At 38.0% G+C, this 14,555-nt stretch overlaps 1 long non-coding RNA gene across 1 annotated transcript in view; it reads right to left on the bottom strand.

Moving 5' to 3' along the window:
- Window positions 1-3,003: 3,003 nt before the first annotated feature.
- LOC310635867 overlaps window positions 3,004-14,555 on the bottom strand; it is a 156,467-nt gene continuing 144,915 nt past the window's right edge. The window contains exon 3 of the long non-coding RNA XR_014491545.1: window positions 3,004-3,036. This is a non-coding gene — a long non-coding RNA (uncharacterized lncRNA). The remainder of the gene's footprint in view (window positions 3,037-14,555) is intronic.

Here is a 14,555-nt window from a genome sequence, read left to right as displayed (position 1 = left end):
TCACATAGAGTATATCTCTATGTGAATCTCTATATATCTGGGGTGAGAAAAGGTATCACAGATTCTAAAATGGCAGTAGGGTATCAATGAGAAGGATGGGGTATGCTGTAAATTAAAAAAAATCTTTCTTCAAAACCCAGAAATCTTGCCACAATAAAAAATAAATAAATACAAGAAACATTCTGAGAAAAGAATTCCAAACAGTCAAAATAAACATGTACAAATCCTTTAAAAAAGCAGGGGGTTGGACTAGATGACCTCCAAGGTCCCTTCCAACATCATCATCATCATCATCATTATTATTATTATTATTATTATTATTATTATTATTATTATTAATTATTATTCCATGATTTTAAGGAACAACATGACAAAGAACATCAAGACAAGCAACAAACAAGTCTTTGATATATTTGGAATAGGAAGCTGATCTTTCAGGATGCTGGAGATTGGTGTGATAGAGGAAGATGGAGAAATAATGGAGCAATTGAATTAATCCTTTGCTTCTTTCTGTCTTCACTAGTGAGAAGACAGGGAATACATGTCTATGTTTGAGGAAGATTGGACTAAGACATAAATGAGAGATGGGGTTATAAGCTAAACTGACAACTAAAAATAAATAAATTCAAGGGTCCAGAATGTATCTATCATACATTGTTAAAGAACCTGAATATGAAATTGAAATATGAAATATTTACAAATATGTGCAGTTTCTCTGAACATCTGCAATTATTCCTGAGAACTAGAAAATGACAATGTGGACCTAGATTTAAAAAGGGATGATAAAAGAAACTGCAGGGCAATTAGCTTAAGATCATAAAATGTAGGAAATGATTATTAAAGAGAAAAACAATGAAACTCATAGAATGAGCCTTCTTAAGAGGAAACAACTTGACTACTACAATGGATTGTCAATTGATGAGATAAGCTGGGAATCATCATTCTAAAGTAGATCTGTGAGTTGCAATATATCAACTCAGGGTTAAGGCCACGAAGCACAAAACAAACAGTCTATTGAAACAGGGGAAAAGTAGGAAGCAGCAGCAATGATTTTAAACTGTTGTAGATCTAAGAAGAGAATTTCACCAATATGCTGACAGAGAGCAATTAATAGTCCAATGAGGCTTCATTTTGATTTACAATAAAGATACTTTAATTAAGCAATGTTTTTGCCTGATTGATTTCAGACAAGGCAAAGCCATGCCACCTAGTTAAACCTAATAAAATTGATGGACTGGTGGACTGAGGGACATCAAGTCCTGGTCTAGATAGTCTGACAATTGACTAAAAAAAAGGAAATGGAGAGTAGGAATAAGTGGGCAAAAGTCATCTTACTAAGATGTACAAAAAAATCAGTGTGGTGTTCCTTTCTTTACTCACTCACTCCATCCATCCATCCATCCATCCATCCATTCTTTCTTTCATTCTTTTTATATGGCTGCTCATCTCTCCAGGCATGCTAGGCAACAAACACACACATTTTCCAATGCTATGTTCAAGATAACTTTATAGACAACCATGTTTATGTTCAATTTATAGATACATATTATTAAGAATATCAGAACAGAATAGAATAACAGAGTTGGAAGGGACCTTGGAGGTCTTCTAGTCCAAACTCCTGCTCAGGTAGGAAACCCTATACCATTCCAGACAAATGGTTGTCCAATCTCTTCTTAAAAACTTCCAGTGTTGGAACATTCACAATTTCTGGAGGCAAGTTGCTCCACTGATTAATTCTTCTAATGGTCAGGAAATGTCTCCTCTAGTCCAGCTTGCTTCTTTCCTTGTTTAGTATCCATCCATTGCTTCTTGTCCTGCCTTCAGGTGCTTTGGAAAATAGGTTGACTCCCTCTACTTTCTGGCAATCTTATTTGAAAATGCCAAATGGATGATAATATTCCTTCCAAAATAATTCAGGGATGTACAAAAGTTCAGTCCAGAGCCATTTAATGAAGGGATATGATCTCCTCTGTCAGCACATGTCCCCTAGATGTAAACACTGAATATATTTGAAAGAATCTAATATGCCACATGAAAGCTTACTGTGAGGTAATTTTGTTTCAGATCAAGATATAATAAAATGTTATACTGTATATCACTTTGGTAGAGAACATTGTATACAAAATATTGTGTACAAAACATATACAGATTTTCTTTAGTTTTTATTTTTAAAAATTGTATAGATTTAAATAATAAATGAATAAATACCTCAGTGATAATCTTTCTAAACAGAGGATTGATATCTTCCAGGGATACACATTTGTAGGAAAAAAAATAATCAGCCTGACATTGGTAAACTATTGCAAGCCACAGTACGTAAATAAAAATGATCTGTGTAGTTTTATATAGACTAATATTAGCACCTTGAACTGATCCTGAAAATAAATACCATTGCATTTTTAATAATTTCTAAGCTATACCCTCATCTCTTTTTGATACATCAATAAATTCCATTGATAAAGATCACCATATAGCCAATTATATTATGGAGTTATCATATATGGTGGTATATGGCTCAATAATAGTATCTGCAAGAAGGATCTTGGAGTCCTAGTAAACAATCACCTTTAAATTATTATTATTATTATTATTATTATTATTATTATTATTATTATTATTATTATTATTATTATTATTGTTGTTGTTGTTGTTGTTGTTGTTGTTGTTGTTGTTGTTATTATTATTATTGTTGTTGTTGTTGTTCTATTTTAAAAATTATTTTTTCCTCTAAAACAGGGGTGTCAAACTTGCAACGTCACTTGATGTGTCGCAATGTATTGTGACTTTTTTTCTATTGCTGGCAACAGGGTGGGTGCGGTTTCGGCATGATGCATCCGACCCGCTGGCTGGCAGTTTGACAACTCTGCTGGTGCTGGTGATGACCTATAAAGCCCTAAATGGCGAGGGTCCAGGATATCTGAGGGAACACCTGCTGCTGGCATCAAGCTCCCTTCGTCCAGTGCGCTCCCACAGGGAGGGTCTTCTCAGGGTGCCGCCGGTAAAAGATTGCCGGCGGGTAACACCCAGGGGGAGGGCCTTCTCAGTGGGTGCGCCTGCCCTTTGGAACCAGCTGCCAGTGGAGCTTAGGACTGCCCCCGACCTCCGTTCATTCCGCCGGGACCTGAAGACCTGGCTCTTCGAGCTCTCTGGCCCAGGCTGAGAATTTTAATTTTAACTGGGGTTTTTATTTGTTCAGGGATTGATATAATTTTTAATTGTTTTTAACTTTTGTATTTTTTGTTTTAATCACCCTGTAAACTTCCCTGAGTCCATCGGGAAAGGGCGGTATATAAATATAATAAAATAAATAAATAAATAAAAGGTTTCAGTTTGTTTTTCAATGGAATTGTACAGCTTATGTGCTATATTAAACGTGGAAAAAATTCTGAAGTAGTGTGATTTTTTATATATATCTCAAAAACCTGGTATTTTAACACAGGTGTGTAGATTTTTCTATATCCATTGCATGTCCTAGGTTTCTGCAAGAAAGAACACTGGATATGTTTTTTTAAAAAATCATCTTATGTATGAAACTAGAATTGGTACAAAAGAAAACCATGAAAAAATACAAAGATGAAGCAAATTATCTTGTTTCTGGAATTAATTTTAGAAATTTCTTTGATTAAATGAAGAAAATTATTTTCATTGAAGTTTATAGCCATCAGAAACTCAAACTATGTGAGGCTTCCGGTTTGCGCATGCGATGCTTGCAGACGTGCAGGAAGAGCCCTCTCCCTGCTGTCCAATCTTTCTTTCTTGGAGCACACTGAAAAGGGTCAAAAGTCTCCCTGGAGAGGCAACCACTGTAAGGAGGCTCTCCCTGTGATCGTGGAAGGGCGGCAGTCCTCCGCTCAATCCGGAGCAGCTCCTTTGGCCCGAAGAAGAAGAGATTGGCCATTAAGATGGCTGATCATTAAGCCGTTCCGTGCCAAAAGCCAAAAGCACCATCAAGCACAGTGAAGGAATTTGGAGGTCCTGGGTGAGACCTTACCTTTCTTATTCCCCAACTACTTTCCTGTGGGACCTTTTTGAAAATTTTCTCCCCCTCTTTTGAAAGACCGGTGACTGCATACTTGGGGAACAAACTTTAAAGCCTTAAAGCCTTAAAAGAAATCAAATGTCTTAGCTAAAAAATTAAGCAACCTTATTTGTACCTATTTAAAAGCTCTTATTTTTGTGGGGATCTACTACCCTATTTTCTGCTTAAGCTGTGAAAGAAGGGAAAAAGAAAAAAAGGACTAATTGGATAAAAGCCTCATATTAGTCTGGAAAAAAGATTTTACATCTTATATATGCTATTGGTGACATCTTGTGGCGAAACCTGGTATAGCAAGTAAACCTTTTTTTATTGTGAGAGCTGACTGAATAACAGAGCTGTCCTTGACATTATCTTCAAAGATAAGAATTGGGAACACCTGGCACTGAAAACAATCTTTAGGAATACTGGAGGTGGACAATCATTGACTCTTATTAAAACAGCCTCCACGGAAGACCTATTTGTAAACATCAAAGAAATGGAGGATTATATTCCACCACTTAACTATAAACTGATACTTGAAACAATCTTGGGAATGACTGAGCAGATCAAAGCCAGACTGCAAGATAAATCTGACAGCTTAAAGCTACCAAATCAAACTTTGACTTTAAATAATGAATTGACAATCCAAAAACAAACAGAAGAAGTGGAAACTAACATTAAAATAGGAGACTCTAAAGAACAACAAACACAATTTATTGAGAAACTTGAAGCCCAAACCTCAACTTTAACTATAAAATCTAGAACTCAAAAAAACAATAGTAGCCAAAGAAAGCAACACTAAGATGGAAGATATTAAAGGTGTTCAAATACAGTATGTTGAGAACCCAGCCAATCAAATAATAACCATAACACCAGTTATTACCTCTTACCTAAGCCAGATGGAATCAGAAGAAGAAAAAGGTCAGACTGAACTAATGACAACTATATCACACCAAACATCGAGAATTGAGCCATTAAAGCAACACTTCAATGATTACAAAGGTGACACTTTCTTTGCAAAACTGACATTTGGATGGTCTCCTTGGATTCAAACAATATGTGTAGGAAGAAATGGAGACACATTTGAAAATCTAAAGGCACTGATATGGAAGCCTGATTGGCACTAAAAGAAGGCGAGAGTTAGACTTAAAAAATTGGATTTGTCTTTTTGTTGGGATTTGTAATGATAGAGCTTAAAATTTCTTTTAATGGCCTAAGGGAACTCTTTAAAAAATATCAACTGATTTTATACTTAGGGTTTAGATTTTTAAGGGAAAACAAAATTAAGCTATTAGAACATAACTCTGAACTATGTTATAGAATTCGTAATGATATAATAAAAGACATTATTTTAATAATTGATGAACTATTAAGATGATATATAGAATATATTTGTTCTAATGATATAGATATAAATTGATTTTATATTCAACTTTTAGATGTCTAAGGGAAAGGAAAGTTAGCTATTAGAATTGATTTATATTATAGAATTTGGAAGGATATAACAAAAATATTTTTTTTAATAATTGCTGTAGTATTAAGATGATAAACAGAATATACTTGCAAAAAATAAGAATGTATTCAAATGAACAATGTACATACTGTAGACAGGATAATTACTTTTTAATGGAATAGGGAAATGTGGGTTACCTGAAAATTTAAGTTTTCTTTTATATATTATAGGCTATTCTGGAATATTTTATTGCAATTAGGTAAAACTTAAAAACAGTACATGGATATGTATAAATGAAAATATATTGAAAATTCTTCTAATTGATTATTGCACAATTAGAAAAGTATTAATTTGATTGATTATGTTATAACTAAGGGAATTGGAGAGGGAATCTTTGTTGATGTAACTTGAGCTATTTACAAATAATTTATTATTTGCTATTGTTTACTTTTGACTACCCAGCCACTGTATTGCTTCATAAATACCTGAATGTAAAATTTAAAAAATAATAAAACTTGTACAAAAAAAGAAACTCAAAATAAGCAACAGTCTAAAATGATATATAAACAATCAAAACTCATTCAAACAATTAAAATAACCAGTACTCCAGCTGAGAATTAGAATACTTTCTCTTTAAACTTTCTGCTTAAAGTTATGATGGTTAAGATGATTAAGGAGTGGTTGTTAGATTCCTTTAATCTTTCCAGTGGCAGATATTAGAATACAATATAGTCTGAATTATAAATCAGAATTAGGATGGACAATAAGGTATCTGCTCAGACAGCAGATGCTGTGGGATGAAGAAAACTGCAGCATACATTGGAAGATCAGCTCTCTGTCACATCACTCCTGATGGTCCATAGTTAGACTATTGTCACATAGTTCACACTGTGTACATAGTGTACTGTGTGAACTATGTGACAATAGTCTAACTATGGACCAGTACTATGTTTTCCCAAAAATAAGACCCTGTCTTATTTATTTATTTTTGTCTCCAAAGGAGGCACCAGGTCTTATTTTCAGGAGGGGGTGCCCCATCCAGCTGGCCCACTTCTTCTGTGGCTGAAGGAGCAGATTCATTCTGCAGCTGAGAATGGAACTTGGGCCTGCATTGCCCAGTCAGAGGCCTTTCCAGAAGGCCTGTGCAGCCAAGAACTGAGCTCCGTAGCTCCGTTCTCAGCTGCAGAATGAAGCTGCTTCTTCAGCCACGGAAGAAGTGGGCCGGTGAGGCAAGTGTCAATCCATGGGAGGCCTGGCTACAATGGTAACCTCCACCCCCCACCAAGCTTGATTTAAGATGTGCACCTCACCCCAAAACCAGGCTTATTTTTTGGGTAGGGCTTATATTAGTCCCACCCCAAAATCAAGCTAGGACTTATTTTCGGGGTAGGTCTTACTTTCAGGGGACACACGGTAGTAAGATATCTGTCAAGTTTCTGATGTATGGGCTTTTCAAGTGACTGAGGCATTGTTTACCTTAAAAGTCCTTTATTTAGCCTAATACACCAGCAAATGCTTGCTTGAAGGAAGCTGGAATCTGAAATCTCTGCCCTCTTGCACAATATATTAAACACAATTCTCTACCTTTCTAATTTTGTCATTAATCATATTCTCTAATTAATTTAAATAATCAGTTTCCCTTCCGCTAGACAACCTGCCAAGTTCTTATCTTCTTTAGTTTCATATGGCCTTGAGGTACAATCTTCCTCTTCCTTCCTCCCAGCCTTAACCCTATCTCTTAAAGCAATACACAAGTTTAACATATGAAATAGCTGCTTCTTCATCTCTTGTCAAGCAAAAATATTCGATGTTAGCAGTGTTGACAATTCCGCTGTCTATCTTGTCAGCTTTCCATATATAAAACGGGGGAGTCTGCCATTTTTATTTTTTATTTTTTATTTATTTTTATTCTATGCCACCCATCTCACTGATACAGCAACTTTGGGCTGCATTTTGTTTCTTAGAAAAAGGTGTCCCGATCCAATTAGTTACTTATTTTTTAAAAAAATTTAAGATACAAATAGTCCTTGACCTACAACCATTCATTTAGTGAAAATTCGAAGTTACAAAAAAGTGACTTATGATTGTTTTTCACATTTACAACTGTTGCAGCATCCCTGTGGTCATATGATCAAAATTTGGATGCTTGGCAACTGACAGGTATCCATGATGATTAATGTGATTCCAGGGTCCTTTTGCGACCTTCTGACAAACAAAGTTAATGGGGAAGCCAGATTCACTTAACAACCACGTTAGTAATTTTACAATTGCTGATTCACTTAACAACTGTCACAAGAAAGTTCATAAGATGGGGCAAAACTCATTTAACAATTCTCTTGCTTAGCAATGAAAATTCAGTTATGGTCGCAAGTTGAGGATGACCTGTATTTATGTTTCACCTGTCCCGCAATTGGATTCAAGGTGGTACACAAGATAAAGAATATGACTGAATTATTTATTTTAATCCCATTTATATCCCGCCCTTCTCCGAAGACTCAGGGCGGCTTACAATTTAAGCACAAACCAATGTGCTTAGCAATAGCCTTCATTCTATGTATATGCCTGCTTATTAGGGCTTTCGCCCCCCCCCCCAGCGGCATTATTACAAAATAATTGAAACTCAGTAATAAATTACATAACTTTACAATCTGTACAATTTAATTGGCTATGTTATCATGGACTATATTAGTATAGTTAATAACTAGGGGGCTATTCTGAACTCACGTACAGGGTAACATCGTGGATTTTACTTTATTTAAAGAGATTAAACTTGCAATAGATTATTAGAGCAAGTATAATAAATTCTTTGAAAGTAATTCATTCCTCATTCATTTTCCTGAGTCTGTTTCTGGTCTCCCAAGTATATTAATTAATACAGGCCTTAAGCTCATTTAACATCTTGTCAAGCTTCATGCCAATTAACTGGTAGAGCCAGAATTTACATTTGGGAATAAATCAGTCTCAAGGAATAACGAAGCAGATCCAAGAGACAGAGGCCTTCCCTGACAATCAGAAGGGAAGTAGAACTTTTTAGGTGTTTGGAGAGATTTATGCAATTTGATATTAAGCTTCAGTCCTCTTTTCTCTGCTTGTCATGGCCTAACTAGAACTCCAAATAATTAAATTGTCACTGCTTTACAAATTGCACCAATTATCCTTCCATTTCAATTTGCTGCTGCTGTTAAGACCGCCCATTATTAATGATATCCCAAATGTTTCATTTCTAAATGGAGTAAAGGATCTCTTTACCACTAAGGTCATTCCATTCTGTCAGATTTCATTAATTTTAATTAAATGTGCTTTGCTGGCAGACCATGGTATTCTGGGTGTGAGGAATTTCTGTTGTAGCTGGAGATGCTGTGCCAGCATAATCAAGTCTTTGATAGGGAGAGAGATGTATGATGATTGTACAGGTAGTTCTTGACTTACAACAGTTCATTTGGTGGCCGTTCGAAGTTACAACATCATCCGGGTTACTTACGGGAGCACCTGCTGCCGGCATCAACTTCCCTTCGTCCAGTGCGCTCCCACAGAGAGGGCCTCCTTACGGTGCCGTCGGTCAAAGAGTGTCGACTGGTGGCCCCCAGGGGTGCGCCAGACCTTTGGAACTGTCTACCGGTTGATTTCCGGATGGCTCCCGACCTTCGCTCCTTCCGACGGGACCTGATGGGTTTAGGGGTATTTTATAGTTTTGTATTAATTTATTGAATAGGGCTGTAGTATTTAATATTTTTTTAATTTTTGTATATTGTATTTTATTGCAGTGCCCTGTACACTGCCCTGAGTCCTTCGGGAGAAGGGCGGTATATAAATTAAATAAAATAAAATAAATAAAAAATAAATTGAAAAAAGTGACTTGTGACTATGTTTTACACTTATGACTGCTGCAGCATCCCCATGGACATGTGATCAAAATTCACTGATTCATATATATATATAGAAAGGCCCAACAGAGGCTTCACTTTCTTAGGGTCTTGCGGAAGAACAGGGTAGAACAACAGCTAATGACCCTCTTTTACCGGTCTACTATAGAGAGCGTCCTCTTGTATGGTATTGTGGTTTGGTATGCTGGTCTGACAGCCGCAGATAGGAAAGTATTACAGAGGGTAGTGAGCACAGCACAAGACATTGTGGGCTGTTCCCTGAGACCACTGGATGACATCGCTAGGGCTCGTTGCCTTGGAAGAGTGAGGAAGATTCTCAGGGATGACTCACACCCTGGACGGTATCTCTTTACTTTCCTACCATCCGGTAGGAGATATAGGAATATAGCCAGCCGTACCAACAGGCTGAAAAATAGCTTTTATCCGTGGGCTGTTAGGCTTTTAAATGGGACATAATCTTATGCAGAATTGACTTGGGAGGCCGGTGTGGGGTGTAGTTGGTTCACATAGTGTGGTGGGATGGAGGGTTTGTTGTCACTGTGTGTTGGGGGGAGAGAGCACGGGGGGAGGCTCAGCTAATCTCAATGTACACATATTGTACTTTGACAATAAAGGTTTATTATTTATTATTTATATATTTAATCCCATTTATATCCCGCCCTTCTCTGAAGACTCAGGGCGGCTTACAATTTAAGCACAAACCAATGTGCTTAGCAATAGCCTTCATTCTATGTATATGCCTGCTTATTAGGGCTTTCGCCCCCCCCCCAAGTGGCATTATTACAAAGTCAGCTTATTGCCCCCAACAGTCTGGGTCCTCATTTTACCTACCTCGGAAGGATGGAAGGCTGAGTCAACCTTGAGCCTGGTGGGATGCGAGCCTGCACTAATTGCCCTGCAGCTGGTGTTACTTAAGTAGGCATTAGCCCACTGATCCACCAAGGCTCCTTATTTATGATGGATGCAGTGTCCTGAGGTCATGTGAGTACCTTTTGCAACTTTATATGAAGCCTCTGGGTGAGATCATCCGTGGCTTTGGGGTGAGGTATCACCAATATGCAGTTGTTCATCTCCACCCCAAACCAACCCAGCGATGCCCTTGACATGATGTCCCGGTGCCTGGAGGTGGTGCAGGTCTGGATGGGAAGGAACAGGCTCAGGCTGAACCCCTCCAAGACCGAGTGGCTGTGGATACCGGCATCTCCTATTGTCCAACATGTTCCACCTCTTTTGATGGGGGGGAGGTATTGCCCCCCTCTGAAAGGGCTCGCAACTTGGGTGTCCTCCTGGATTCACGGCTTAACTTGGAGGATCATCTAACTGCTGTGACCAGGGGGGCCTTCGCACAGGTTCGCCTGGTGCGCCAGTTGCGCCCCTTTTTGGACCGAGATGCCCTATGCATGGTCACCCGCGCCCTTGTCACTTCTCGCCTGGATTGCTGCAACACTCTGTACATGGGGTTGCCCTTGAAGTGCACCCGTAGGCTTCGGCTGGTGCAAAATGTGGCCATGCGGGTACTTATGGGAGTTCCTCGATACTCCCATGTTACACCACTCCTGCGCGAGCTGCACTGGCTTCCGGTTGTCCTCCAGGTGTGATTCAAGGTGCTGGTAATCACTTTTAAAGCCCTACATGGCTTAGGCCCGGGGTACTTGCAAGACCCCCTGCTGCCATTATCAACCTCCCATCGCCTGGTTCACTCCCACAGAGTCGGCCTCCTCAGGGTGCCATCAACTAAGCAATGCCGGCTGGTGACCCCCAGGGGGAGAGCCTTCTCTGTGGGCACACCAACCCTCTGGAATGAACTGCCCCTGGAGCTGAGGATGGCCCCTGACCTTTGGTCCTTCCGCTGTGACCTGAAGACATGGATGTTCCAACAATTGGGCCTGGACTGACTGTAGTTTTAAATTTGGTTTTACTGGGTCTATTGTTATGTATTTACTTCATTGTTTCTTTTCTAAATTTTGTATTTTAAGTTTTTAACTTTTTATTGTTGTGAGCCGCCCTGAGTCCTTAGGGAGAAGGGCGGCATATAAATTTAATAAATTCAAATTCAAATTCAAACTTTCTGACAAGCAAAGATAAAGGGGAATCCAGGTTCACTTTAATCCATGTTACTAATTTAACAAGTACAGTGTTTCACTTAACGACTATGGCAAGAAAGGTTATAAAATGGGGCAAAACAAATGTCTCACTTAACAACCAAAATTTCGGGCTCAATTGTGGTCATAAGTCAAGGACTAGCTGTAATGTGTGAATATATTTTCCCCCCTAGGGTAATGTTGTTTGTTTTCAGGGAATAAAAATTCTTGAACTTCATTCAAGTTCCTAATAATTAAAAGGGAAACATAGACAGGAAGTTATATGGATTGTGTGTCATCTTGACTGGGTTATTGAGGGTTTATGTCTATAATTTGAATGTGCTTTTAACACAAATAAAGATCTTGACTGGGTGTTATGCTGACTGCAGACTGTAGACTCAGTAATGTCACCAGGATAGGACTTTGGGACCCAAATCCTGGGATCTATTCAGCAAAAAAGAGAATCTCCAAATGTAGACAGATTTACCACACCTTGAAGTGAGAATTCATAGGAAAGTATGGAATCTTTTAAGTGCTGTACATACTGTGACGTTATTCAGTTTTTAACACAGCTTTAAAGAAAAAAGTTCCCAAATCAGCAGCTATTCAAGAGGTTGTATATACATTTGTGTATAGATTTAGTTTTTTTTTTAATTTAGTTCTCCCCATTCTGAATCTTTTTTTCTGTATATTTCCCTTAATGCATGCTCTATCTACACAGGCATCCCCAGTCTTAATTTTTATACACATTGTACAAGGATTTGCTGATTTTATGTGCAGTTTTCTAAAACATAGGTTGTTTTGTAAGCAAACTTGTAAGCCGCCCTGAGTCTTCGGAGAAGGGCGGGATATAAATGGAATTAAAATAAATAAATAAATAAATAAATAAATAAATAAACTTCACAAGAATGCACAGGTCTTTTTCTGAGAAACTATCTAGGCAAAAAAAGATACACTTGTTTCTGTTTTATGGCTGAGTTCATATACAGTAGATGGATTATAAGAGCATTTTGTATAAAAAACAAATTGATGACAATTTTTTTATACATTCCTAATTTGTACTTGTCATCTTACAAGGTCTGATTTCCTCCTTGTAAAGACCAATCGGCATTTAAAACAATGGTGTAGTGGTTAAGATGTTCAGCTGAATTAAGAGAGGTCCAGGTTCAAATCCCCAGTAAGCCATGAGTGACTTTGGGTCAGTTACCCATTCTCAGCAAAATGACCTCACAAAATTGGTGTGGGGAAAACAAAACATGAGAGAGTACCATGTCCAGGAACTTCAATTTCTAGAGGAAAAGTTGGCTATGAATTTAGAACACTTGTGAAAAATGCTACAAGTGGGGGCCTGCTATTTATTTACTTAATTCAAACATCCAAAATAAATACATACAACAGCCGGAATACTTGGTCAGTTAGCAAAGTTATATAATGGGGCCCTTGACACATTTAGTGCTCCAGCCATGGGAACACAACCAGCTTTTTAAAAGCCTTAAGAAAGGCTAACAGGATGGGGCCATTTTAATCTCTGAGGGGATTACTTGAATGTTTCCCCTTTTGATCAAAGTCATCTTTGTTTAACTCACCACCTGGAGGGAAAATGTATCTTTTCTCTTCTTCCTCTGCCTAAACATTTCTCTTGATAGTGCTAACTTTTGACTTTATAGAGATTTTTCTTTATCAAGTTAATACAGCCAATTCTACCAGTTGACCATTCAAATAACAGTCTGTACTATATAGAAACCTGGACATTTTCATTGCAAGTATAGAAACACAAACAGTTACGCACATAAATACACATTAACTTGCTTGAAGATTTGCAGCCACATTTGCTCTCGTTGTGGATCTCTCTCTCTCTTTTTTGGCAACTTAGAAACTGTGATTAAGAATCTTTTCCTTTCCCTTGCCCCTTCGTCTGATGTTGGTGGAGGGGGCTGACTAGAGAGAAAACCTTTCCCCCTTCTGTATTATGGGATACTCCTTTTATTCTCACCAAATGTAAGGATGTGAGGCAGAAAAATGTGCATGGAAGTCTTGTCATCCTCTCTTCAAATCACCAGAGGGAAGATCAGAATGCTTTCAGACAGAATGTGAAAGACAGAGCCAAGAAGAATGAGAATTGCCTTCTTTAAACTCTTCTTCCTCTGAAAGGCAAGAAACCACAGTGCTGATTTTGGTTCTCACACTCCTGAAATTTAGCAGTGGAATCTATAGGTTGCAAAAAGGGGGGGGGAATTTGGGGGACCCACAATGTCTTGTGATTTTGAAAGAAACCATATGTTCAAAAAATGGTGCAAATGATATTTTGAACCCCCCCCCCCAAATGTGTGAAAAGAGTAAAATATTCTCTGTATTACTCCAGGGGAAGGAGATATTAGCCCATTTCTCCCTTGCTGGTCATGATGACACCTCTACTGTAAAGGCCACACCAAAAGAGGGCAGTTCTGTCAAGATTGAATGGAATCATGAAATGTGAAGGAGGTGGCAAACTGCAACTAAAGAAATACAAAAGCCTCTCATTCCCACCCTTGAGACTTCCTCAGAAATCCTCTTCTTTGAAAGGATTTCTAAAGCAGATTTTCCTTCATAAAAAGGGCAGAAAATTTACAGGAGTATTCCTCTGCCAAGTTCTCAAGATGTGTTTTTTTTTTGGTGATACGTTCATGTCTGTTCCATTTGCAATCGGTATTGTTTCATGAAACACAAGAAGCAGTTTTTAAACGCAGTCATGAATCTGGTATTTCTGGTCACTTAAAGTCAGTATTTTCTGGCTGGAAAATCCTCAATGAAGAAATTGGTATAAGTTGTAATAGATTTCTTACTTGATTTAAAATTCACTGACTTAATAAGAGAGCTCAGATCAGTTCAAGTTTTGCTTTAGACCAGGAGTGGACAACTATACCCCCTTTATATCCTGTGGACTTCAACTCCCAGAATTCCTGAGCTAGCCATACTCAGGATACCACAAAATGCATCTCAGGTGGCTTTTATTTCAATTGACAAACATTTAAATACAATTTGATGAGTACCTGATAATTGGCTTTAATATATTGCTGTGAACTGAGCATTTTGCAATAGGATTTTGGGACTCAAGTCTTGTAGGCAGTTCAGAAGCAGCA

Source organism: Vipera ursinii, assembly GCF_947247035.1.
Source record: "Vipera ursinii genome assembly, chromosome: 2".
Lineage (NCBI taxonomy): Eukaryota > Metazoa > Chordata > Lepidosauria > Squamata > Viperidae > Vipera > Vipera ursinii.
Note: the sequence above shows the minus strand (reverse complement) of the source record. Positions and strands in the feature narration are given on the sequence as shown.